Source organism: Solanum dulcamara, chromosome 4 (assembly GCF_947179165.1).
Source record: "Solanum dulcamara chromosome 4, daSolDulc1.2, whole genome shotgun sequence".
Classification (NCBI taxonomy): domain Eukaryota; kingdom Viridiplantae; phylum Streptophyta; class Magnoliopsida; order Solanales; family Solanaceae; genus Solanum; species Solanum dulcamara.
The window spans coordinates 55,085,245-55,111,248 of record NC_077240.1 but is presented as its reverse complement, the minus strand read 5'-3'; the positions used below and the strand labels follow the sequence as shown (position 1 = coordinate 55,111,248).

General features: G+C 39.9%; 1 pseudogene; it reads right to left on the bottom strand.

The window, feature by feature from the left end:
* Positions 1-1,364: 1,364 nt before the first annotated feature.
* On the bottom strand, positions 1,365-1,484 carry LOC129888099 (5S ribosomal RNA; annotated as a pseudogene).
* Positions 1,485-26,004: the final 24,520 nt, after the last annotated feature.

Here is a 26,004-nt window from a genome sequence, read left to right as displayed (position 1 = left end):
ACATACATTTTCATCCAAGTAATTAATATACGAGTTCCAGGACTGGGGGTTATCTGTAAACACCGGGAACAAGTATGGACACCTGTGTTTCATGTCCTCTTTAACTTCCTAGGTTATGGATTCACGATTCTTATTCCACCAAAGTACCTTGATGGAAGCTATGTCCTTAGTTCGCAACCCGTTTAATCTGCTGATCCTGGATGGAAATAGGTTGCCCATCGTAGGATAACTTCCTGTTATGTGGACCTCCTCCACGAAAAATATTCTGGGAGCGTCTTTCACATTCTTGCGGAGCATTGATTTGTGAAAACTGAATGTATTGTTTCAAATCGGACGGTAGGTCCCACTCATAGGCAGCTTTATCTATTCTACAAATGCCCTGAGAAGGATCAATGTATCCCCTTTTTGCCGACTCTAGGCATCTAATCGATAGCTTGTCCCGGATTAAGCTTTACTTCATCAATAATTTACTGGATCCCCTCTGGGCCTATCCATTAATCGAAGGGCAAAATGTCGTACTAAGATTCACCTATGTTCCCAATCCTTATCGGAATGATCTCCAGCAATTAGTCGTACATTGAACTTCCCCTTCTGAGATAATAGATGTGGGAACCCCGCGAAATCTTATTATTTCCTTGCTATGTCATCTCGTATAGCCCTTAGCTGAATATACCTTCCTAATTGGAAGAAAATGGGTTAATTGTGTCAGCTTATCTACTATAACCCATATGAACTTATACTTCCGTAGAGTGCGAGATCAGCCTGCACTATAACCTATATTAATTTCCTTCCATTTCCAAGTTGGGATTCCCCTCCCCCGTAATAGGCTATCAAGCCTCTGAGACTCCACTTCGTTTAAGCTATTATACAACTCCTCTTAATCCAACTTGTAATACCTTAGGTATGCTATCTTGCTCTTTTTCTCAAATCTTCTCTCCAGTTTTCTTACCATTCATTATGTTGCAATTCTTACACAAACGTGTGTAGGTACGTAGAGCCATTCAGAAAATGCTTTAGCATCATTATACTAGCGGCTTACCTCCTTCGGTCGAGGTCAGGGCTCCGATATGGCTTTTGTCTTTAGTACCGATTATATCCTAATAGTTCTGCCTCGAACCATCTTACACTTTTCTTTAATAGATTCTAAATATGGCAATCACATTGCTATTACTGACTTTCTTTTATCGAGTAATCATTTGACCTCGCTCTTAGTATGCCAATGTTCATAAGCAGCACAACTATTCTTGTGCCATTTTTACGAGGTGCATTGTATTTCAGTCATAATCTTCTCTGCTCTTGGCTTACTCTGTTCTATCTGTGTCATTGTACTAACACGCCTTTATAATCTCTTTTTGTCCATACTTGTTTCGTTCCCTTATTCACTTCCCAGGGGGTCACCCATCCCAGTGCTACTCTCATCCAAGCACGCTTAACTTCGGAGTTTTGATGGAATCCGGTGCTTTAGTGCGGGTATGATCGCGTCCATCCCTTATGGGGTCTCGTTTGAAGTTTAAGCGTTCCCATTTACATACGATAGCGTCAGTTGATTTTCTCTTACGCTTGTACTTCTCTTGTCCACTTCCCCCCTTTTAGGGTGTACCCATGTCATCCTCCGTTAATTTTCAGCTATTCACACGCGAATGATTCTACTCCAACATACTTAACGTGCTGCACTATATCTACATGTTCTGTTAAATCTTCCATACGTTAGGTTGCCTTTATAGGAAACCCTAGCACAACCGTAGGGTGCTTTAGTATTTGGAATATATCGTATAAAATCTCATCTAACGATTGATGCTCGAGTAATATCCGTAATGTAGCAGTGCATTCAAAGCCACATTCCATTCATCCCAATCAGTAATTAGCGGGGGCTCATAATTGGTGAAAATTCCCCATTCGAGTGTACTTATACTTTAATGACTCGTGTTCCAAGCTTCGTCATTATACTAACCTTATTCCAGTAGATACCACTAATCATTAGAGTGGAGTCACGTGTACACCATACTTTTTTACGCCTCCTGAGCTTGCATCTTTGTCGTGTGCTTAAGGCTCATTTCTAATCCTACTTAAAACCATATCAACTTCGTGGTAGTAGTGGTCTTGTCTTAATACTTTTTCATCATACTATACCTCCAGTTCGTAACTATCCATTTCTCTCTTTGTTCGATACTCATACTTAATTAATCACATCTATCTTGAGTGCCTCTATTAGAACTTCTGTATTATTCCTTCAGCTCATTTCCATTTTTGGTTGGGCGTATGGAATTCCATATTACCCTTTACTTATTCTCATAACGGTGTTTGTTATATTCACCTGGTACCCTGTTCGCATTCAGTCCCATAGTATAATACCGCTTGACTTTCTTCATGATTCTTATTATAGGCTACTTACCCTTCTTGGTTAGTATTATCCTTAATGCTTCACAAGCTGTCTTATTACTACTTTATATCCGTCACAATTCTTTTCCCTTTGTACTCTTGTCTTAACCATACTGTTACTTCTTTCAAAATAACTCATCAAACTTTATTCCTGTGTATCAATTCAGTCGGTGCCTTAATATATCGTTCTATCTAGACCTATCAGTATTCTCTGAATCATCTTCTTTGGATTATAAGTCTTTTCTAACTTCGTTCTACCATATCCGTATTGATCTCCTAATTTCTATTGCAATCAATTTAGTAATTAACTCATTTCTTGGGGTCCGCCATACTTGTTTTGTCAAATCTCATCATTGTTGCGAGAACAACCTTTCAAGACATACTATAGCCCTGTATCTCATTCTCCTCTTATTTCTAGGAAAATTTGGGCAGAGTTTCCTCTATATTTCTTACTATCTCAACACCTGCACGCAGAAAATACCAACAATGCCTCATAGGGCACACATATATATATATTCGTATCGTATCATATCGTAGCCACACAGGGCACACATATATAGTCATATCATCTCATATCGCAGCCACACAAGGCACCCACAATTAGCAGTATGAAAATGGACTTACCTCGTATGTCCACTCGAACTGCACCTATTGCACCTTCGTGTATACTTTTCCTTTCATTTTTCAGCTTTATATATCAATCATATTGCAACGCCTTACCTGACATAGGTCCTTCGTGCCTTTGCTTACCTGCGTGCTTTGTAACTTCCAATATCGTCAGTTACTTCCTTCTATCGGCGTTGTCCTCCTGCTAAAATCGCAGGTTAGTATGAGGAATTTCATTTCCTATGGCTTGGCTCTATCGCACGATCTTAGATATAAAAGAAAGTAACATCCTAAATGTCCTATAGCCTCCTGTCTATAGATATGGTGCACAACACACCGTTAAACAAGACTCTACTAGACAAGGTCTGTAGACATTCTAAGGACAAACTGCTCTGATACCAGTTCTGTCACGACCCAACCCCGTAGGCCGCGATTGGGGTCCGACCTGGACCCTCTTATGCATATTTATCAGCTAGACTTAAGTTGAACCGTGTGTGATGTGATATAATACACAAAAATCTTAATAGTTTAAAACCTTTTCAAGTACCTGTCGCCTTTTTCACTCGTGTCATAACATATAAGGGCATGCAAGCCGACAAGGCTGTTATAACAAAAAAACATTCACAACATGCTGTATAGGCATAATCAAAATGAACTCATAAACAACCCACATCCATATGTCTACAGACCTCTAGGAATAGTAACAGCAACATATGGCGGGACAGGGCCCCTATCGTACCCCTAAATGTACAAATATATACATTTAGTGACTAGTATCAAAAATTAGGCTCCAGAATAGTGAAGCTCTTCCGACATAGCTGAGAGGAACTCCTAAGCTGACGGATCTCCAGAATGAACATTTGTACCTGTGGGCATGAAACGTAGCCCCTCAAGAAAAGATGGGTCAGTACGATATATGTACTGAGTATGTAAAGCATAACACATCGTAAATGAGACCATAACTAAAATAGGGATGTAGGGTACAAGTATAACAACTTAACGAATTACTGTACCTGCACCTTAGGACACGTAAATCATAAACATCATCATATGCTGTGCCTGACCCTCTAGTGAAATCGGTGCCATAATCATTTTCTCATATTCACATATCATTGTATCATCATGTATTTCATTTTATCATATCATTGTATACGGTATCATATCATAGTATACGGTATAATCTTATCATATATGTTATCATATTACACCCGGTTCACTACGGGTCTCGGGGTCACAATGTATCACTCTAATCTCATATACATGCCTACATAAAGTATTCGGCCCTTTAGTGAGGGAATTGGTGAATGGAGTGGTGTACGTCTATAGCGTACCATCATAATATACATACTGTACCTGGCCCTCTAAGGAGAGACTCAGTGTTCCTTCCTTATTTCGACATATATACTATCATATTACAGTCGGCTCGGGACTCGATGAATAATCGTATCATCATAACATATAACATATATCACACTTCACGTATGATATTGTCTCCTCGTGCGTGGAACTATACATATCCGGCCTGGGACGTGGTGAAAGAAGTAGTAAAGCTGTGCCCGACATAATATCCGGCCCATCGTGGGACGCGAAGAAAGAAGGGTTACCGCATGTACGAGTAGAGTAATGAGAAACTATATGCAACTAAGTCACCCTCTTTGACTCAATGAAACACTCAAGTGAACCGTCACCTCAAGTGAACCGTCACCTGAAGACCAGGAAGGTAATTATCCGAAGTACCCCTTTAGATGTCATTAGGGGTTACATCAATTGGGGCCTCAGGAATCACAGACATGCATCAAGACAATGCCACACAGTTTATGCAATCAGAAACATGGTTTGTGCAATCAGAGACACAGTTATGTAATCAGAGACACAGTTATGCAATCAGAGACATTGATCATTTCAGAGACTTTAAAAAGAGAAGTTGGTCCCTCCACTTACTACTCATTATATAGTAGGCTCGAGAATAGTAGTTTGATTACTTTCAGACTCTTAATGTTCAGAAGTGACTACAAGTCATGAGTTACACTCAGAGCTCATAAATAGAATTACCTCTAAACCCATATCATATATCATTTTACTTAAAATTAAGCCATTCCAAAGGAAGGAAGAGATAGGCTTTACATGTACTACTTTTCATCACATAAAAGACTTAAGGGCAACAACTCAGCTATTGCAGGAGTTCTAACATCAAGAAGTAAATAAGAGTTTCGACTTATATTCAGAGCTTTATGAATGGATTGAATCCCACATATAATATACATATCATTCATAACTTACATCTAATACATGCCAAAAGAAAAGAAGGATAGCTCTACATACTTATTCCAAAAACATGCCAAAAGAAAGCTTCACATACCTTGTCTGAATTATTCCTTATCCTGTTTGCCTCGCCGTCCTTTGAATCTATTCAACATGAAAGTAACATGAATATCAACCCTTCTTAACTTTCCAGAATCTTAGGTTACACCTTAGTATTAATGGAATCTATTTCCTTAGTCGTTTCCCCGACTAGTTCTATTATTCGCTAAGGCGTCGACGAAAATTGGGCAGCACCTCCCCTAGAATGTGACCTATCCAAATTTCTAATTAGGTCCCTAAGACCTACAGACAACCAAAAACAACAACCTACAGTAATTCACACCAATAATATACAACAAAAACTCCAAACGACTTATTCAAAAATACGGTATCACAATAGGGCGTCTAGCCTTAATTTTGTAACGCCTTTAATTATATGCCACGAGGGGTCATATGGCTTCAACCAGAAGCACCCTAACCCACATTAGAACATATTTAGTCCCTGCAAGAAATCACACCCCTGCATCAGCAACTCACAAGAACAACGCCTTATTTCGACGACAATTCACTTCTAGCGACTCCAATTTAGTTTATTCTGAACGCTGAACTTTTCAAACTTTTTCCCCAACTTACATCAGCCCCTAAGGTTTGTAATACACCCTAATTTAACATCATAAACTTCAAATTAGAAGGGAATAACTTACCTTTCCCTAAATTGGCCAAAACTAGCTAAAACTTGCTTCGAAAATCATTTGCCGTGCTGAAACGGAGCAGACTGTTTTTGACACTTCTTCGCTTCCCCAAATTATGATTTTAAGCTATTACACATAGTTATATAACCGTGGGATACCATAAATTATTAATTCACGGAATGAAAGTCGGAGACTCACCTCCAAAGGCCAAACCCGTAGCTCCCTCCTCTTGTTCCTAGAATTGTTCCTTAAAATGTTCTCTTGTTTGTTCCAAGCATAAAGCTGAATTTATGGTTCCGTATACATCGTAAGATACATATGTACATCTCCATGTGGTCGAGAAAAACCGTAGATAATTAATTCACGGGGAAAAATTGGAGGACTTACCTTTTTCTTCCTTAGTTGCCGTAGGTCTCCTTTTCCTCTCTAAGAGTTTCTCTAAGCTCTTGGATGATTCTTTTGGATAATGAACAAGTTAATAGTTATGATACATACATGTATATGCTAGCTTAGGAGGAGACACGTGTCATCCTCATAGGGTGACACGTGTCCAGCCCCTATTGGGCCACAGATCCATGCTTTCAAGGAGGGGCTGCCACGTGGCAGTGGGGCCCACCTCCCCCAAGCAGGTGGGTCACCTACTTGAGACCAAGAAGGTGGATCACCTGCTTGCTTAGGTGCTGCCACATGTCACCCTTCCCATTGGCTGCCCCGCATAATTTTTTTTTTCTTCCTCGTGGGTTCGTAATCTCATCTCACTTTAAGAGCCTATGTAATCCGCACTACGTAAGCTTGATATATCCTTAAGAAACTTACGTGTATAAGACTCTTGACTTAGTGGCTTACGTAGGTAAATCGAGTCCTACGACTCATTTCTTTGCCTCCAACTCTTTTCGGATTCTTATGACTCTATTTCCAACCTTCCTTCTCGCGAGGTATCACAATCTTCTTTCCTTAGAGTTGTTTGGTGTGTGTGGACAGTAAGGGTCTCATGGCTACTTTCAAGACAATTAGGGACACGTGTCAAGGTTCAAAAATGCGGGGTATAACACCAACAGAAGGAAGTAATTGATGACATGGAAAGTTACGAAGCATGCAGGTAAGTAAAGTCACGGAAGATATCCGTCGGGTAAGGTATTGAAGTACTATTGAAATGTAAAGTTGAAACCTGAAAGGAAAGAAGACAGAAAGTGCAACAGATATAGTTTGAAGTTGGACATATGAGGTAAGTCTAGTATTTTTATATTATTGTTGACGTTGAAAGCCCTGTGTGGCTGCGATATGAGATGACATTGAAAGCCCTGTGTGGCTGTGATAAGATATGTATATATATATGTTGGCCCTGTGAGGCATTGTTGGTATTTTCTGCTTGTAGGTTTTGGGATAAGTAAGAAATATAGAGGAAACCCTGCCGAAATTTTCCCAAAACAAGAAAAGGGAGTAAAACATAGCTTATAACATGTCTTGAAAATTGATACCGAGTACCCATATTATGCCAAATTAAAGCTGTAAGAGGTACTCTTCAGGTCGTCGATAAGGAACACCCTCTTTACTTGGGGAAGTTTATTTCATAAAAAAAACAAAAGTCTGTCTGAGCAGTATAGTTAAGACCGCAGTATTTCCAGCCATAATGGTGCTATGGAAAAACAAATAAAGGAGAGAAGCTCGGGTTGAAGGGTAAGATGTCCAGTAGCTGAACGTTACTCTTTTTGAAAGTACCAAGCCCCAACTCCTATTGTAAATTGGATGAGTTGTTCATAACTCGAGGATAAACTCGGAAGGAGATCAGGTAGGTCAAGTATTAAAAGAAGTACTGTGAGGTTTAAGAGGTTCTGGTTTCTTCCAACAATGGTTGGAAAATGATTTATGATAACAGTTTATAGTTCTCCACTGACTAATTGGGGAAAGAACTTCTAACAAAAGCACCTCAAAGAGATGTGAGGAACTGAACACGAATACGAATTAAAAGGGGGATATATAAGTATGAATTGAACAGTGTGATACGAGTGTGCAGGGATAAAGTGGAACCACTAGTAAGATGCATTAGTACGCATTGACTAAGTTAAAGGCCTGCGTTGAGAACGCAGTAAGAGCATGGGGCTTAAGATATAAAAAAAATGATGCGTGTACACAACGTCGCCCCAAAAATAGTGGAACCCTTAAGGGACGAGGATGGAAAACTTAAGGAACAAATGGCGCAACTTCTATTCACCCCAAGAATCAAGGAATATAGGTTGGGATAAAGCTACTACTTCAAGAAAACCTTAAATAGTTATCGTCGGAATACTAGCACTGCCTAATTGGAATTGGAACGACTACAGGTGCGAAGTAATTCTGGGAAAAGGAAAAGTAGAAGGTGGCCTTGGATGAGTTGTTCCTTGGGTCACATTATTCAAGTACCGATTAGTAGGCAGGATATCACATTAAATATGGAAAGGTTCTCGTCGCTTCGTAATTTAGCCAAGGCTCCGTACGCGAATAGTCCGATTATAAAATATGAAGATAGACGGAGACATGATACAGTACCAAGTAGATTGGAGGAAGAGATTGGGTGAAATTGAGACTGGACAAAGAGACATAGAGCAAGGTACAAGCAGATGAAAGTACGGGTACCCTCTAAAAGGGGGAAGTTAATGAGAAAATGGCAAAAGTAAGAGGAGGCAATTAATATGGCAATATATTTGAGATGGACGTCTAAACATCCACAAGATATCTTGCCGAGCCAAGTTAGAAAGGTCCGGAAGCTACCAATAATTGGATGGAAGCCAGAATGCTATATAAGGCAGCGTTAAGAAGTTTGTGACGAGACCCTGAATGACATAACACTAGAAGGCGAAACATAAAGACTCGTGAGACAACGCTGAGGTAAATCTTGGGCAAAATTGAGTGCCCGCATATCGTGGAAAAGGTTACAATGAAATGCGACACGAAGACTTCCCAGGGAGGTCACCCATCCCAATATTACTCTCGCCACAGCACGCTTAACTTCGAAATTCTGATGGTACTTAATGCGTTAGTGCTGGTGTGATCACGTGAGATGGAAGAATCTGAACTAGCGAAGGAGAAACGATATGAGATTATGTACCCAGAGTATTATAAGATACGTTAAGGCAATTTTAATAAGGGCTTAAGCAAAAAAAGAAGGATTAGCTAATTGCTAACTGACGACAGACTCAAATGCCACAGCTCTTCAACATAGAACCAGTTAATGAAAGGAAAACCACAAAATGACTATATGGGCCAGTGGGTGAGGGAATTTCGACACCACTTGGTAGCCAACTCTGAGGCCGAAAAAGCAAGACCCAAAAGGTAAGGGTACCAGCTGACGTAAGTTATGGATGATAGGAAGTGATACCCAAGGTTGGAAATTCCACTATATGACCAGGATTACAAGACTCACTTTGCACTCTAGCGCCAGATGACGCTGAAGGGAATGTTACTTGTGGATTAACGATATTATCCCCTGATCCTTCGATAAAAGGCTACCTACTCAGCTGGGAAGGTGTAAAATTGTAGGGTAAAGGAGTGGTAGGACCTTATGGAGTCCCCATATCTATTATTCCAGGTGAAGGTGCCCAAGTTACAAATAACTACCGAGAGATGCAAAGATAGGTTAAGCCAAACTACCGAGATGGAATTAATACTACGGGTGAGGTAAGACATGGCCATGATTGGACCAAAGATCTACCCCAACATCGAATGTAGTATAAGGGAGAAAAAGACAAGGTAAGACATGAGAACTAACGAGGTAGCGCTGGGATATTTCTTGTACCCTCTTATAATCTAGTAAAGGTAAAAAATGACACAAGATAATGGGTCTAGAGGATTACAAGCGGGGGTAAGGGAAATTGTAAAAGAGTTTAAACGAAACTGGCAGAACTAGCTGATTACTATAGGATGGCGAGTATATATGCCAAAATTCCTTCGGAATTATACCATATCATGCTACACAAAGCACAAAATGACTACGAGAGCCATTATATGAGGTTACTGAAGCATTATTCAGTAGCCAACCCTAAGGATGGGAAAAAAGGGGGAACCCAAGAGATAGAGTGCCAGTTAAAGTTCTGAAAAGAATCGGGAAGGACTATACGAGGCTAACGGTTCCCAAATTATCAACGTCATTATGAACCTATTTTATACTCTGTAAGAGTAGGGTGCTATACGGGTTATTGCGAGTAGGCTAACAAATCAGCTCATTTACTTTCAAACAAAACCAGCTATACAGTTGGAACTAGGTGAAGTTATAGGACAAGGAGGTAATAAGGTTCCGTGAGGTTTCCCCTGCTAATATCTCAGATAGAGGGACTTCAATTATGATTAATGTAGATATCAGTCCAAGAAATGCTTGGGAGTACAGATAGGTCTTCGTACCACATTTTTCCTTGAGCTGCTGAATCGACTGAGCATACTATTATATGGTTGGATTTAAGAGTAACTGAGATGATCGTCCACCACTTATTGAGTTTAACTACCATAATGGCTACCACTCTGGTATCCCATTGACTTCGTATAAGACTAGTAGAGTAAGACGTGTAGGTCTCCTAATGGATGGGTAGATATTAGAAAGACTAAGCTAAAAAGGCCCCAACAGGATTAAGCAAACTATTGACTAACAACCTAGAGTCGGCAGAAATGAGATACAGATAATCGACATCGACATTGAGAGTTCAAATGGATGATTGGATGTTCATCACGGAGTCACCCAGAAAAGGGGACTTAACAAAAAATATATTAGACTGTATCAAGTTACTCATAAGGTGGGCAACGTGGCTAGTAAGTTGAGCTTACCACCTTATTTAGAAACTATACGCCCAGCCCATCAGATAAGAATGTTTCGCAAGGGTACTGACGAGTCACCTAGGGTATATTCTATGGATGGTGTCCAGAAGATGGAATTCAGCGGGGAACAACCTATCGCCATCTTAGATCGATAAGCTAGAAGATTGTGGACTAAAGACGTGCCTTTCGTCAAGATACTGTGGCAAAACCAAAACCAGAAAGAGGATGACCGGAGAAGCTAAAGAGAACATGAAACACAAGTATTCTCACTTATTTCCAATGTCTACAGGAACCCCAACTCTTGAAATACGTATATTAAGTACTTGTATTGAAGTAGTGTGTGTTAGGGAAATAGCAAAGAATCTCCCTACGATTTGTATAAGGTGCTAAGAGAAGTTTTGTCTAACATTCGGGGATGAATGTTCTAAAGGGGGGAAGGATGTTACACCCCATGCTTTTAAAACTCGGAATGTCTCATAAGTTCTTTATACATTATCATGTGAGCCAGATATGCTACGACGCTATCAAATGACTCCAAGGAGGGGAGGATGTGATACCCCATAGTAGAGAAGGTTGGAAGTGGAATTATATATTTGTTTATTCTGCTAATATGCTAATTTGAGCTAAGGGTACGTATGAGTGTCTAACTCGGGCATGAGTTGTGGCTTACGGGATTAGGTCATGATAATAAGCCACCGTGGTGGTGGTTTTGAAACTCAGTCCTGTAGGGAAAGGACCACGATAAGGGATCACAGACTATGGTGAGCACCACGAATCGTAATGCCCGTTGTGGTGACCTCTCCCCTAAGGCCCTCAAAAAACTTTCAAAGGCAGGGACCACGCTTGATCACCACGGGCCGTGTAGATCTTCATGGACCATGGTGTGTTCTGTGTGTCACTCCTGTAGGTTATGCACCACGACCATGGCTCACGAACCTTGATGCCCTCCATGAACCGTGAAAGTCTCCGTGGAGGAAGTACTGAGACTTTCCCTACAAGCCCAAGATTTCTCCTCTAAGTCAATTATCATGGAACACCACCACGGTCCATGGTGATTATCACAGATAGTGATGGGTCCTCCGTGAAGCCCAGTCTGGCTAGTTTTAAGAAGGGTATTTTGGTATTTTCTTTTATTTTATCAGCAAAATAAGGTCGTTTTGAGATTGAATCTAACCTATCTAAATGACCCTAAGCCTTTCCAAACTCATTATTCTCAGTCAAGACAACACACAAAGCCCTTCTTCCTCTCAAGGTCTTCTTCTTCACCAAGGAAAGCTAGGGTTTCATTCCAAGGTCTTCAAGTCTCCATTTTCAAAGCTTGCATTAGGGATTTATTTCCCCAAGGTATGTCGGTCTCATCAATGGGTTCTTCCACCCATGGAGCCTAAGTATTTTCTAAACTCAATAGTTCAATTTAAATTGTGGATTTTATAGGTTTTCATGTTATTATTTCAAATATATAGATTCTTGAATATTTGAAGTTTATTTATCTATCTTAGCTTATCTTGACTCTAAATTCATGAAATGGTTGATTTATCATAGGTCCTTATATGAAGACATAAAAAGGGTTTCAAAGTGTATTGGTGGGTTGTTTTAAAGATTATTTTAAAGGATGCATTCCATTACTCTCATGCATGATTGTATTGATGTTAATGATTTGAAGGTGTTACACCCCATACTTTTGTACCTTGGAACACCTTCTTAAACTTTTTAAGCTTCTTAAGTTTCTTGAAAGGCTCTTAAGCTTCTTAGAAGCCACAATGTAGGCCAGATAATCTATGACGTCATCAAATTACTCTAAGGTAGGGAGAATGAGATACCCTATAATAGAGAAGATTGGAAATAGGGTCGTAAGAATCCGGAAGATGTTGGAGAGCAAATAATGAGTCATAGGACTCGACTACTTACTTAAGCTACCAACTTGTAAATCGTAAATACTTAAACTACTTGAATACATACCAAGCTTACGTAGCAAGGATTACATAGGTTCAAAAAGCAAGACGATATTACGAACCCATGAAAAGAAGAAGAGAGCAAAACGTGGCAACATGGGAAAGTGCCACGTGGAAGCAGATGGAGGTGCCATGTGGCAGCAGTTGCAGCAAGGGGTGGGCCCCACCTTCTATGTGGCAGCCCCTAAGTGGAGGAGGTGGTGTGTTGGCCCTATGAGGGCTTGACACATGTCACCACTTGGGGCTTAACGCATGTCACCTCCTAAAGTGGACTATATATATACATATATATATATATATATATATATATAATTTATGACCTTAAGTTCATTTTTATGCAATAAGTCTCATCTTCATCCAAGAATAGTCTAGAAAAACAAAAAGAAGAGAAGAAAAACTTAAGCTACAGAGAAGAAAGAACTACGGTTTTGGGAGGAGAAAAGGGTAAGTTTTCCAATTCCGTTCCGTGAATTAAATATATGGGGAATACCCTAAATCTATGAAGGTTTTATTAATATAAATTTATGGTTTGGAGCATCCCCAAATGGACAACAAACATCCACGAAGTTTCAGTAGCGCTAGAAGAGCTTCCGAGGTGAGTTTTGGCGAGTTTTGGTGAGTTTTGTCGAGTTTCGGAGAAGGTAAGGCTTTCCCTTTCAAATTAAAGTTTATGATGTTGTTATGGGGTATATTACATGTCTTAAAAAAGGCTTGAAGTTGAAAAATTGCATAAGGATGCTTGACGTTAGAAACAAACTAAATTGAAGTCGCTAGCATTAAATCGAAGTCGAGTAGTGTGTTGTGATTGTGGTGCTGCGGTTATAGCTGGTTGGATGGCGTGTTTCAGGGATGAAAAGTGTTCTAAAAGGTGTGCGATTACTTCTGGTTTCAGCCACATGACCCTCTGTTTCGTATTTTTAAAGGTTTTACGAAATAAAGGCTAAAAACTCTATTTTAGTATCGTAGTTTTGAGCTAGTTGTTTAGAATTGGATTGAGTAATATTGAGGTGATTTGATTGTATATATAACTTCTGGTTGTTGTTGGTAATATGTCTTCCAAGATTAGCAGTTGGATAGGGTAAGTTATAGGGGAGATGTTGCCCGATTTTTTGCAACTTCAAAACTAGTAATAAGCTAGTCAAGGGAAATGGATAAGGAAATGGTTCCTATGACTTCTTGGGTGTAGAGTTGTAAATTGGAAAATGAAAGGTTATTAATCTTAGTATTACTTTCATGTTAAATAGGTTAAGGAGATATCGATGCAAGCTGGGTTACGATTAATCCCTAAAGAGGTATGTGAAGCTATCTCCTTTCTCTTAGCATGTCGTTGGCATAAGTATGTAAAGCTTATCCTTTCTCTTCTCTTGGCATGTTGTTGGCATAAGTATGTGAATCCTATCCTTTCTCTTCTCTTGGCATGTCGTTGGCATAAGTGTTTGAAGCTTATCCTTTCTCTTCTTTTGGCATGTCTTGATATAGGTACCACATGATGCAAGTTTTGGGGAGTATCCCATCCATAAAGATCCGAGCAAGATTTATGAGTCTTACCAACTTCCTATTGTTAGAACTTCCATAATAATGGAGCAACGGCTCTCAAGCCTTCTATATGATAGAGGGTAGTCCGTATGTGAAGCTAACTCCTTTTTCTTGGTATGTCTTAGCACAAGTATGAGATGTGTATGAAATTTGGGAGTAATTCTATTCTTAAAACTCCTTGTATGGTCCATAAGTCTTATTCACTTCTCGATGGTAGAACTCCTATACTAGTTGAGTTATTGCCTCTCAAGGCTTCTATGTAATGGAAAGTAGTAAGTACGTAAACTATCCGCTCTTCTCATTTAGCATATACTAAATGTAAGTGATATGTATACAAGCTGGGGTAATCTCATTCTTAAGTACCGAATAGGATTTTTGTCTCTTACTCATTTTCTGACGTTATGCTCTTATGGTAGTTTAGCTACTACCCTCGAGCCTTCTGTACGTAAAACAGGAATTGGCGTGTGGAAGTCCATATGCTCACAGATGCTATAGTGGCTCATGTCCTTAATTTGATAAGCTTCTATTCCTAAGGACTCTATGACAACCAATGCCTCTGATTTTATAAGTCGTTTAGCATTACTTGATAAATGCCTATGATTCCTGAGACACTAGTTGATACGACTCCTAATGACACTTAGAGGGCACTTGGGATAAGTACCATTCTAAAACTCAAAGGATAGTCCCGTATGATCATTTTATTGAGTCTCAAATGATAATAGGATGATTATAACACCGAGTCCCATAAAGGGCTGGGTACAGTATATAATGATTATGACACCGAGTCCCATAAAAGGCCAGGTACGGTATATGATGATTATGACACCGAGTCCCATAAAGGGCCGGGTATGGTATATAATGATTATGATATCAAGTCCCATAAAAGGCCGAGTATGGTATATGATAATTATGATACCATGTCCCATAAAGGGCTGGGTACGGTATATGATGATATGATGACACCGAATCCCATAAAGGGCTGGGTACGGTATATGATAATGTGATGACACTGAGTCCCATAAAGGGTTAGGTACGTTATATATATGTAATGATATAATACAATGATGTGGTATTGAGTTATGATATAAGATTATGGCCCCGAGCCCCATAGTGGGCCGGGTGCGATATATGATAACGATGTGCCTGATTTGTCTCGTAGGACACAAGTACAGTGCTTTATTGAGTATCATATTTGTTTCTTAGATCTCTACTTCAGATGTGACTTTGTTTATGAAATGTTATGCTTTATATACTCAGTACATATATCGTACTGACCCCCCTTTCCTCAGAGGGGAGGAGGGGCTACGTTTCATGCCCACAGGTCCAGGTACTTATTTCAGAGATCCACCGGCTTAGGCTTTCTGCTCAGCTATTTTGAAAGTGCTCTATTCTCCCGGACCCTAGCCTTTTGGATAAAGATCTAGTGATATATGTATTTATCCAAAGGTACGATGGGGCCCTGTTCCATCATATATTACTATTATTATTCTTAGAGGTCTGTAGACATGTGTGGGGGTATGTGTAAATGAGATCCAGCCATATGTGGTTCAGCTGTACTAGTGCGACTTATGTTTCGGAACGTCCCCTTCCCAACAACAGCCTTGTCGGCTTGCATGTCCTTGCATGACATAATGCAAATAAAAGAGGTTATATGTAGATGAATTTGCTATGACCCTTTGGATTCGTTTGTATAGTTCTTATAGTTGATAATTTTGTATACGGGGGTCCAGGTCGGACCCCAGTCATGGCCTATGGAGTTGGGTCATGAAAGAAGTGGCATCATAGTGGTCCTTCCTTGAAATATTTACAGACCGTATCTAGTAGAGTCTTTTTATCGGTGTGTTGTGCACCACATCTATAAACATGAGGCTACAGGACATTTAGGATGTTATCTTTCTTTCTGTTTTAGATCGTGCGATAGAGCTATGTTCTTAGGATGACCTTTCACTAACCTACCATTATATTTTTAGTAATGCCTCCAAGGAAAGCAACAACTGCCCAGAAGGGCAAGATGGCGGCGGGGGAAACCAGTCAGGCCCCGAGAGTTACTAGGGATCGTGCCCATTCTATGCCGAGAATTGTGGTCCAGTCGGTAAGATTTACTATGCTACCACCTCTAAAGGAGCTTAGGGCAGCAGCAACTGTAAATCCGGAAACCCCAGTACCGGAGCCTCCAGCCTCACAGCTAGGGGTAGAAGACAGGGCTATAAGAGATGCAGTGCAACTGCTAACCGAATTAATAGAAGGGCAGGCTCAGAGATATGGGTTGGATGGTGCCAATAGGCAAGATAGTCAGAGGGTTCATGACTTTCTGGCTTATAACCCCTAGAGTTTTATGGGTCGAGACCTACAGATGATCCACAAAAGTTCATTCGGCAGATGCAGCGTACATTAAGAGTAATTTATGCCTCGAAAACTGAGTCTGTTGAATTGGCATCATATCGGTTGCGTGATGTAGTCATTAATTTGTATGAGTCTTGGGAATTATCAAGGGTACTCCTCTGGCAGAAAGGGACTAGTTTGTAGAAGCCTTTCTTGGCCACTTCCTACCTCCGGAAATGAGATGGGCCAGAATTGATAAATTCTTACAGCTAAGGCAGAATGGTAGGAGCATTAGAGATTACAGCCTTGAGTTTGACTCATTGGCGAGGCATGCACCCACTATAGTAGCTGATATAGCTAATAGGGTGCATCACTATGTGATAGGGCTAGACCATTACTTAATTGATAGTTGTATGGCCATGTCTTCTCAGCCAGGCATGGATATTACCCGGGTATAGGCGTACGCACAAGGGGTGGAAGATCAGCATCGAGGGCGTCAGCCCGATAAAGATTATAATGGAAGTCAGCGTAAAAGAACTAAATTAGCTGGGTATTATGGCGAGCTCCGAGGCGGAAAGCCTCTATAGTATAGCAGATATCCTCCTTAGTCAGCCTAGAGTGCACCCCCGCAGTTCCCAAGTAGAAGATTTGGCATCACAAGGTATTCAGGAGCCGGATAGAGCTCTAGGGTTTTAGGCTCACAGACAAACAAGGGTTTACGTCAATTGAGGTTATCTTTGCCTCAGTGTTCTCATTGTGGTAGGGTTCATTTTGCGGAATGCCATTTTTCCACCAACATTTTCTTTGCTTGTGGCAGTCAGGTCCATGTTATGAGAGAATGCCCATCCAGGGGCAGTCTAGGGGGTGCAATTCAGCCTACCAGGTCAGTTTCCGGTCCTTCTTCTTCTGTGGCTATACGCCCTATGGGGATGGGTATGCAGGCACCAACAGGACGTGATAGAGGCCGGGGTGGAGCTTCTAGTTTTAGCGGTCCTTTGAATCACATATATGCCTTAGTTGGTAGATAGGGCCAGAAGGTGCTATCAAGCATGGTTACAGGTATATTATTAATCTTCTCCCAGGATGTGTATGCATTGATAGATCTAGGCCCCACCCTATTATATATCTCCTTTTGTTATTGATATTTAGCGCCTTGTGTGGATGTGATAGACTATGATATGCATATATGTATTGGCTCTATGAGGCATTGTTAGTATTTTCTGCGTGCAGGTTTTGAGATATGAGTGAATATAGAGAAAACTCTGCTGAAATTTTCCTAAGAAGTAAAAAGAGAATGAAATATAGGGTTGTAATATATCTTGAAAAGGTTGTATTCATAGTAATGGTAATTAGAGAATTGATACTGAGATGGTAAAAAGAATTGAGACGGATATGAATGCCTTAGGACAGTTAGTGGAATATGTAAAATAGAATGAACCAGGAGACAAAATGATTATGTCTACCTTATACAGGTTGTATTAGGATGGTTATGCAACCTGTGAATATGTATATGTTGAGTATAGGGTTAAATGATAAGTACGCAATAAAAGGAACTAGAATGTTTTGGATACGTTCCAAAGAGATGTCAAAATGGGTTAGACCAAACTACCGAGATGGTGTGAGTACTAAGGGAAAAATAGGACCTAGCCGTGGTGGAACCAAAGATCTACCCCGATATCGATTGTAAAAGAGGAGAAGAAAGGGCAAGGTGAAGCATGATGACTAGAGAAACGACGTTGAGGTAATTCTTGGGCGAAGTTGAGTGCCTTCGCACATTATTGTAAGAATTGCAATGTATCGTGTTATAGAAAAATTGAAGCCAAATCTGAGGAAAAGGATCATAGAAGAATTTGAACTAATAATAAAGCAACGACCCAAGATTATGTACCTAGAGTGTTATAAGTAGGGTTAAGGGAGTTGTAAAAGGGCTTAAGTAAAACGAGCAGGAGTAGCTGGTTACTAACAAATGACGCATTGGTATGCCAAACTTGTGCAACATTATACCAGTAATGATAGACAAAGCACAGAATGGCTATGAAGGTTATCGTGTGAGGGAACTTCAGCACCACTCGGTAGCCAACTCTGATAGGTAAAAAGCAAAACCCAAAAGGTAAAGGTACCAGTTGATGTCGTCTAAAGAAGGCAATAAGTAATATACGAGGTCAAAGATTCCACAACATGACCTTAGCTATAAGACTCATTTTGCACTCCATGGACGGATGATGGTATATGGAATGTCATCCGTAGATTAACAATATCAGCTGTGTTCCTTCGATCAAGGACTACCTATTCAGCCGAGATTGTGTGAAATTGTAGATCAAGAGAATGGTGGGACTTTAAGGAGTTCCCAGAACTATTGTCTTAGATGAAGGAGCCCAAGTTATAGTTAACTACTGAAGATCATCCCACAAAGAGATTGGGAACACAGACAGGTCTTCATACACTATTGTACCCTCAGACCGATGGAAAAACTAAGCTTACTAGCTAAACGCTAGAAGATATGTTACCGGCCTATACAATTGACTCCAAAGGTAGCTCGGACAATTGCCTACTACCTGTTAAGATTACTTACGATATTAACTATCATTCTAGTCTCTAAATGGCCCCATGTAAGACTTTGTATGATAGAAAGTGTAGGTCGCCATTGGTTAGTCTAATATTGGCGAAACACGACTAATAGACCCAAACATGGTCCAACGGGCTGTGGAGAAGGTAAAGCTTATTCAAGAGATATTATTAGCTACCCAAAGTCGACAGAAGCTATATCCAGACAATCGACGTGGACCTTTGGAATTTTAAGTAAGTGACTGGGTGTTTTTGAAGGTGTTGGCCATGAAACGAGTAACGAGGTTTGGCAAGAAAGGGAAGCTGAGTCTGAGATATATTGGCCCTTACCAAATCCTTCGCCGAATAGGCAAGGTTGCCTACGAGCTAGACTCACCAATGGATCTGGAAGTGGTACATCCAATCTTCCATGTATCAATGCTTTGCAAGTGCGTTGGTGATCCATCCCAAGTATATCCCATAGATGATATCCGGATCACAGAGGAGTTATCCTACGAAGAGCAACCTATCGCCATCCTGGATCGGCAGATTAGAAGATTGCGGACTAAGGATGTAGCTTCCATCAAAGTGTTATGGCCAAATGAGAATCGTGAAGAAATGACCAAGGAAACTGAAGAGAAAGTGAAACACAAATATCTGTACCTATTCCCTATGTCTACAGGTAATTCCAACTTCTGAAACTCTTAAGTTGATGGAAGTATGTGTTATTGCAATAGAAAGGAATTTTTCCTATAGTCTATGTAAGATTTTGAAGAAAGTTTTGTTTAACATTCGAGGATGAATGTTCTAAAGAGGGAAAGGATGTTACACCCCATACTTTTGTACCTTGGAATGCGTTCTTAAGCTTTTTAAGATCTTAAGTTCTTAAGCTTCTAAAGTTTCTTGAAAGGCTCTTAAGCTTCTTAGAAGTCACCATGTGAGCCGGATAATCTATGACGTCATCAAATAACTTTAAGGTAGGGAGAATGAGATAACCTATAATAGAGAAGATTGGAAATAGGGTCGTAAGAATCCGAAAGATGTTGGAGAGAAAATAATGAGTCATAAGACTCGACTACTTACTTAAGCTACCAACTTGGAAATCTTACGTACTTAAACTACTTAAGTACATACCAAGCTTACGTAGCAAGGATTACATAAGTTCGTAAAGCAAGACAAGATTATTAACCCATGAGGAGAAGAAAAGAGCAATACGTGGCAGCATGGGAGAGTGCCACGCAGCTGCAGCAAGGGGGTGGGCCCCTACCTGCCATATGGCATCCCCTAAGTGGAGGGGGTGGTGCATTGGCCCTATGAGGGCTTGACACGTGTCACCACTTGGGGCTTGACATGTGTTACCTCCTAAAGTGGCATATATATATAATTTATGACTTTAAGTTCATCTTTATCCAATAAGTCTCATCTTCATCCAAGAATAGTCTAGAAAAACATAAAGAAGAGAAGAGAACTTATGTCATTGGCATAAGTATGTAAAACTTATCCTTTATCTTCTCTTGGCATGTCATTTGCATAATTATGTGAAGCCTATCCTTTCTCTTCTCTTGGCATGTCATTGGCATAAGTGTTTGAAGCTTATCCTTTCTCTTCTTTTGGCATGTCTTGATATAAGTACAACATGATGCAAGCTTTGGGGAGTATCCCATCCATAAAGCTCCGAGCAAGATTTGTTAGTCTTACCAACTTCATAATGTTAGAACTTCCATAATAATGGAGCTACATCTCTCAATCCTTCTATATGATGGAGGGTAGTAAGTATGTAAAGCTAACCCTTTTTTTTGGTATGTCTTAGCACAAGTATGAGATGTGTATAAAATTTGGGAGTAATTCTATTCTTAAACTTCTAAGTATGGTCCATAAGTTTTATTCACTTCTCGATGGTAGAACTCCTATACTAGTTGAGTTATTGCTTCTCAAGGCTTCTATGTGATGGAAAGTAGTAAGTACGTAAACTATCATCTCTTCTCGTTTGGCATATCCTAAAAGTAAGTTATGTATAAAAGCTGGGGTAATCTCATTCTTAAGTTCCGAATAGGATTCTTTTCTCTTACTCATTTTCTGACGTTAATGGTCTTATGGTAGTTTAGTTACTACCCTCGAGCCTTCTGTACGTAAAACAGGAATTGGCATGTGGAAGTCCATATGCTCATAGACGCTATAGTGGCTCATGTCCTTACTTTGATAAGCTCATATTCCTAAGGACTCTATGACGACTAATGCCTCTGATTTCATAAGCCGTTTGGCATTACTTGATAAATGCCTATGATTACTGAGACTCTAGTTGATACGACTCCTAATGACACTTAGAGGGCACTTGGGATAAGTACCATTCTGAACCTCAAAGGATAGTCCAGTATGATTGTTTTATTGACTCTCAGATGATAATAGGATGATTATAACACTAAGTCCTATAAAGGGTCGGGTATGGTATATAATGATTATGAAACTAGTCCCATAAAGGGTCGGGTATGGTATATGATGATATAATGACACCAAGTCCCATAAAGGGCCGGGTATGGTATATGATAATGTGATGACACTGAGTCCCATAAAGGGTCGGGTACGGTATATGTATGCAATGATATAATATAATGATGTGGTATTGAGGTATGATATACGATTATGGCCCCAAGCCCCATAATGGGTCAGGTGCGATATATGATAATGATGTGCACGTCAAGGTAATCGGCTAACCGGGAATTCATCTTCAGAGCTAAGATTTGTCTCATAGGACACAGGTATAGTGCCTTATTGAGTATCATATTTGTTTCCTGGATCTCTACTTCAGATGTTACTTCGTTTATGAAATGTTATGCTTTATATACTCAGTACAAAGATCATACTGACCCCCTTTCCTCGGAGGGGGGGAGGGGTTGCGTTTCATGCCCACAGGTCCAGGTACTTATTTCCGATATCCATCTGCTTAGGCTTTCTGCTCAGCTATTTTGGAAGTGCTCCATTGTCCCGGAGCCTAACCTTTTGGGTAAAGATCTAGTGATATATGTATTTATCCAAGGGTACGACGGGGCTCTGTCCCTTCATATATTACTATTGATATTCGTAGGGGTCTGTACACATGTGTGTGGGTGTGTGTAAATATGATCCAGCCATATGTGGTTCAGCTGTACAGTGCGACTTATGTTTCGGAACGTCCCCTTCCCAATGATAGCCTTGTCGGCTTGCATGTCCTTGCATGACATAATGCAAATAAAAGAGGCTATATGTAGATAAATTTGCTATAACCCTCTAGATTCGTTTGTATAGTTCTTATAGTTGATAATTTTGTATACAGGGGTCCAGGTCGGACCCCAATCACAGCCTACGGAGTTGAGTTGTGATAGAAGGTTGAATTGAATAGAACCCACCTAGTTGCATTATGTTTTAAAGAAGTTTGAATTGAAAGCTTTGACTCCAAAATGAATGTTTGTGAAAGAAAATATCTATGATTGCAAGGAGTCTTATTAAATGAAAGAATGATAAAATGATTATGAAATGATGGATTCCTCTTGTAAAAGGCCAATTCTCACTTGTGTAAATCAAAGAAGAGTTTTAATGAGCTATACTACTTAACAATCCTTTGATGATCTAAACTATGTATATGAGTATGTTCTTATGTTATATTAAACTTTTCTGTGGGATTGACTTAACACCAAATGGGAAATTGAGGGTGAATTCGGTAAGGAAATCCTAGTAGCAACCCCTTGTCTCATTAACTATGTGTGAACATAGGAGCCCTTGTAGTCTTAGGCTGGTGGATCCATAAATATCCCTAAATATTTCAAATTAAAAAAATTATTGGAATTGATCAAACTTTTTCGATCCAAAGTGTTTCTCTTCTGCCTTATTCCATGAGATCTAGAAGCACTTTTAAAAAAATGAATGAAGTTGATGGAGTTCTACCCGGCAAGTAGTCTCTCCGCACCACCATAGAGGGTTATGTTTGAGTCCATGTAATAGCTCGCGTGGTCTTGAATGTCGGTTATGGTCATCTTCCCACAAAATGAAAATTTTAATGTTATTTATGTTGATTTCTCATTCATCCATCTACTTATGTATTTTATCTTATAATACTTTAATGTTTTATTGAATTGCATGCCTATATACTTAGACATTCAAAGTACTATCGCATACTCTTTTCTTACATGATATAACTATGTAGGAACTGGCGTTGCTCCACATTCACCTCCACGTGGCTAAGTTTTTTCGTTGATAGCTACATAGTTGGTGAGTTCCCATGTTCCAGGAACAATACTCATCTCCTTTTCTAACTTTTGTTATGTAAAGACTTTTGGTACCTTTCATAGTACTTGTTTCCATCTAATATGAGGGTAAGCTAGGGACATGTCTTATCCCCCGCCAAGACTTTTAGTATAGGTATGCTTGGACATAAATATATGATGTTTTAAGTTTGATATTTATTCTTATTCTATGATTTTTCCCTTAGTCTCTTTTTCCTTTTATTGCTGCTTATTGTTTATTATCATCACCTATGAAAGGCTAAAATGAATGTTAAGAGGCTTGGGTGAGGTATCTCTGGGTTCCTCATTCGTCGTGTCACGTCTATGCCCTAGGCTTGGATCGTGACATCTGCGATGCTGACTTATTCCCTGACAAGCCAATTTTGAGAGAATGTGAATTTGGCCAGATTTTGACTTGGGGAAAACTTGCACTGTGGGGGAGCAGGTCCATGTTTCATGCACCTTTCTGGAAATGCATTTTTTTGAAAATTTTATCTTTTGAGATACATGACCCAAAACTCCACTGAGGCCATTTTTGCAATGCTGAACCTTATTATATCATATTTCAACCTTCAAATACCCAGTACATTACATCTACGATCGAACTTGTACATTGCATAAAATATTCTACAGTCCGTAAAAGGGTCCATAGGCGGCTAGAACCCAATTTAATAAGGGATAGTTTTGTCTTTATCCACCTTTCCCAAACTAAACCCAAAACATTTTGGGACTAAAAGTAGTCCCTTATCAGAACCCAAAATTCCATTTCTCTCATTATTACTTAGAATGTTTGGAGAGCAAGAATATGGAAGAAAGGTGAAGCTAGGGTTTAAGCTTTTCGAGCAATCACTTTGAGTTTTGACTAGATTACCATCATTCTAGGTATGTAAGTCTATTCATAGCATTAGATTGAGTTCATCCATGTACCCTATATCTAAATTTCTTTGTTAGAGTTGAAACTTGTGTTTTATCCCTAATTATATGGAGTTTTGTTAGACCTCGAAAGTTGGAGACTCATAAAATGAGGATCAAAAGATGAATTCCCTAAAAATCTCAATTTTTTGCACCAAGTGATGACCAATAAGGCCATCATGGGCTATGGTCCTCCCCACAGATCGTGTTCTGCCACTGTGGTAGTGATTCATAATTTTAAACCTACAAGGAAAGGTCTATGAAAGGGACCAAGGGGCCGTGGTTAGCACCTCAAGCCATGGTTCCCTCTATGATGACCCCTCCCCTGTGTCCCTAGAAATCATCCTAAGGTAGGGACCACAGTTGACCACCATGGACCATGGTGCCTTTAATGGGCCATGGTGTGTCCCGTGGTAGCTTCTTTTGGTGAGTCCTCATGTTTCGAGGATGAGATATTTGCTTCTTATGAGTTTATGACTTCTTTTACTTTTTATGTTGGGTGAGATAGGAGATTGTCTTGTGCCCCTATCTAGACTAATAGAGGCATGTTAGATAGCATGGATTCTATGTTGTCGCTTTTGTCATTTCGAGACTTATGTCCTATTTGAGATTTTGCTTCCATATTAAGGTTTAGTTTTATTTCTTATTTACCTTATGTATGCTCATGAATGTTATACTAAGAGGCTTAATTTGGTTCATTTGGGATTCTAATTGTCGTGTTATGGCTAGGCCCTAGGTTGGATTGTGACAAACTTGGTATCAGAGCATAAGGTTCAAGTGTCTTAGGAAGTCTAACATGCAGCGTCAAGTAGAGTCTTATTCATCTGTGTGAGGTGCTCCACATCTATGAATAGGAGGATACGTGTTACACCCCATACTTTTTACCTTTGAATGTTTATTAAGCTTCTTAATTTTATGGGAAGGCTCTAAAGTTTCTTAAAAGTTGTCATGTGAGTCAGATAATCTATAACGCTATCAAATAATCCTAAGGAAAGGAGAAAGAGATACTCCATAAGAGAGAAGATTAGAAATAGGGTTATAAGGATTTGAAACGAGTTGGAGGGGGGAAAAATAACAAGTCGTGGGACTCGACTTACTTGCGTAAGCTACCAACTTGGATGTCTTACGTACTTAAGCTACTTGAGTACACATCAAGCTTAAGTAGAAAGGAATACATAGGCTCTTGAAGTGGGACGAGATTACGAACCTACGAAAGGGAAATAAGAAGACGACGTGCCTACGTGAAACAAGTAGGTGATGCACCTACTTTGACTAAGTAGGTGATGCACCTACTTGGACCAAGTAGGTGACTGACCTGCTTGGGGTGGACTCCATGCTGCCACGTGGCAGCATGTGAATGGGTGCATGGATGAGGTGGTGCCCTAGGGGGATGCTACATGTCACCCCTAGGGGATGCCTCATGTCCCGTCTTAAGGAAACATATATATACATGTTGTGATGACTATAAGTCATTTTCATCAAACAATCAGCAACAAAGAAGAGAAAAAACGTGAGAAAAGAGAGAAGGCAGCCACGGATTTGGCCAATTTAAGGTAAGACTCTTACTTTCGTTACATGAATTAATTATTTAAGGTATACCATGGCTACATGATGGTGTTTAACAGCGTAAAATTACTATTTGGGTCAGCGAAGAAGGGACGCGAATAGCCCATCAATTTTCAGCATGTTAAGAGAACTTCCGAGGTAAGTTTTAGCGAGTTC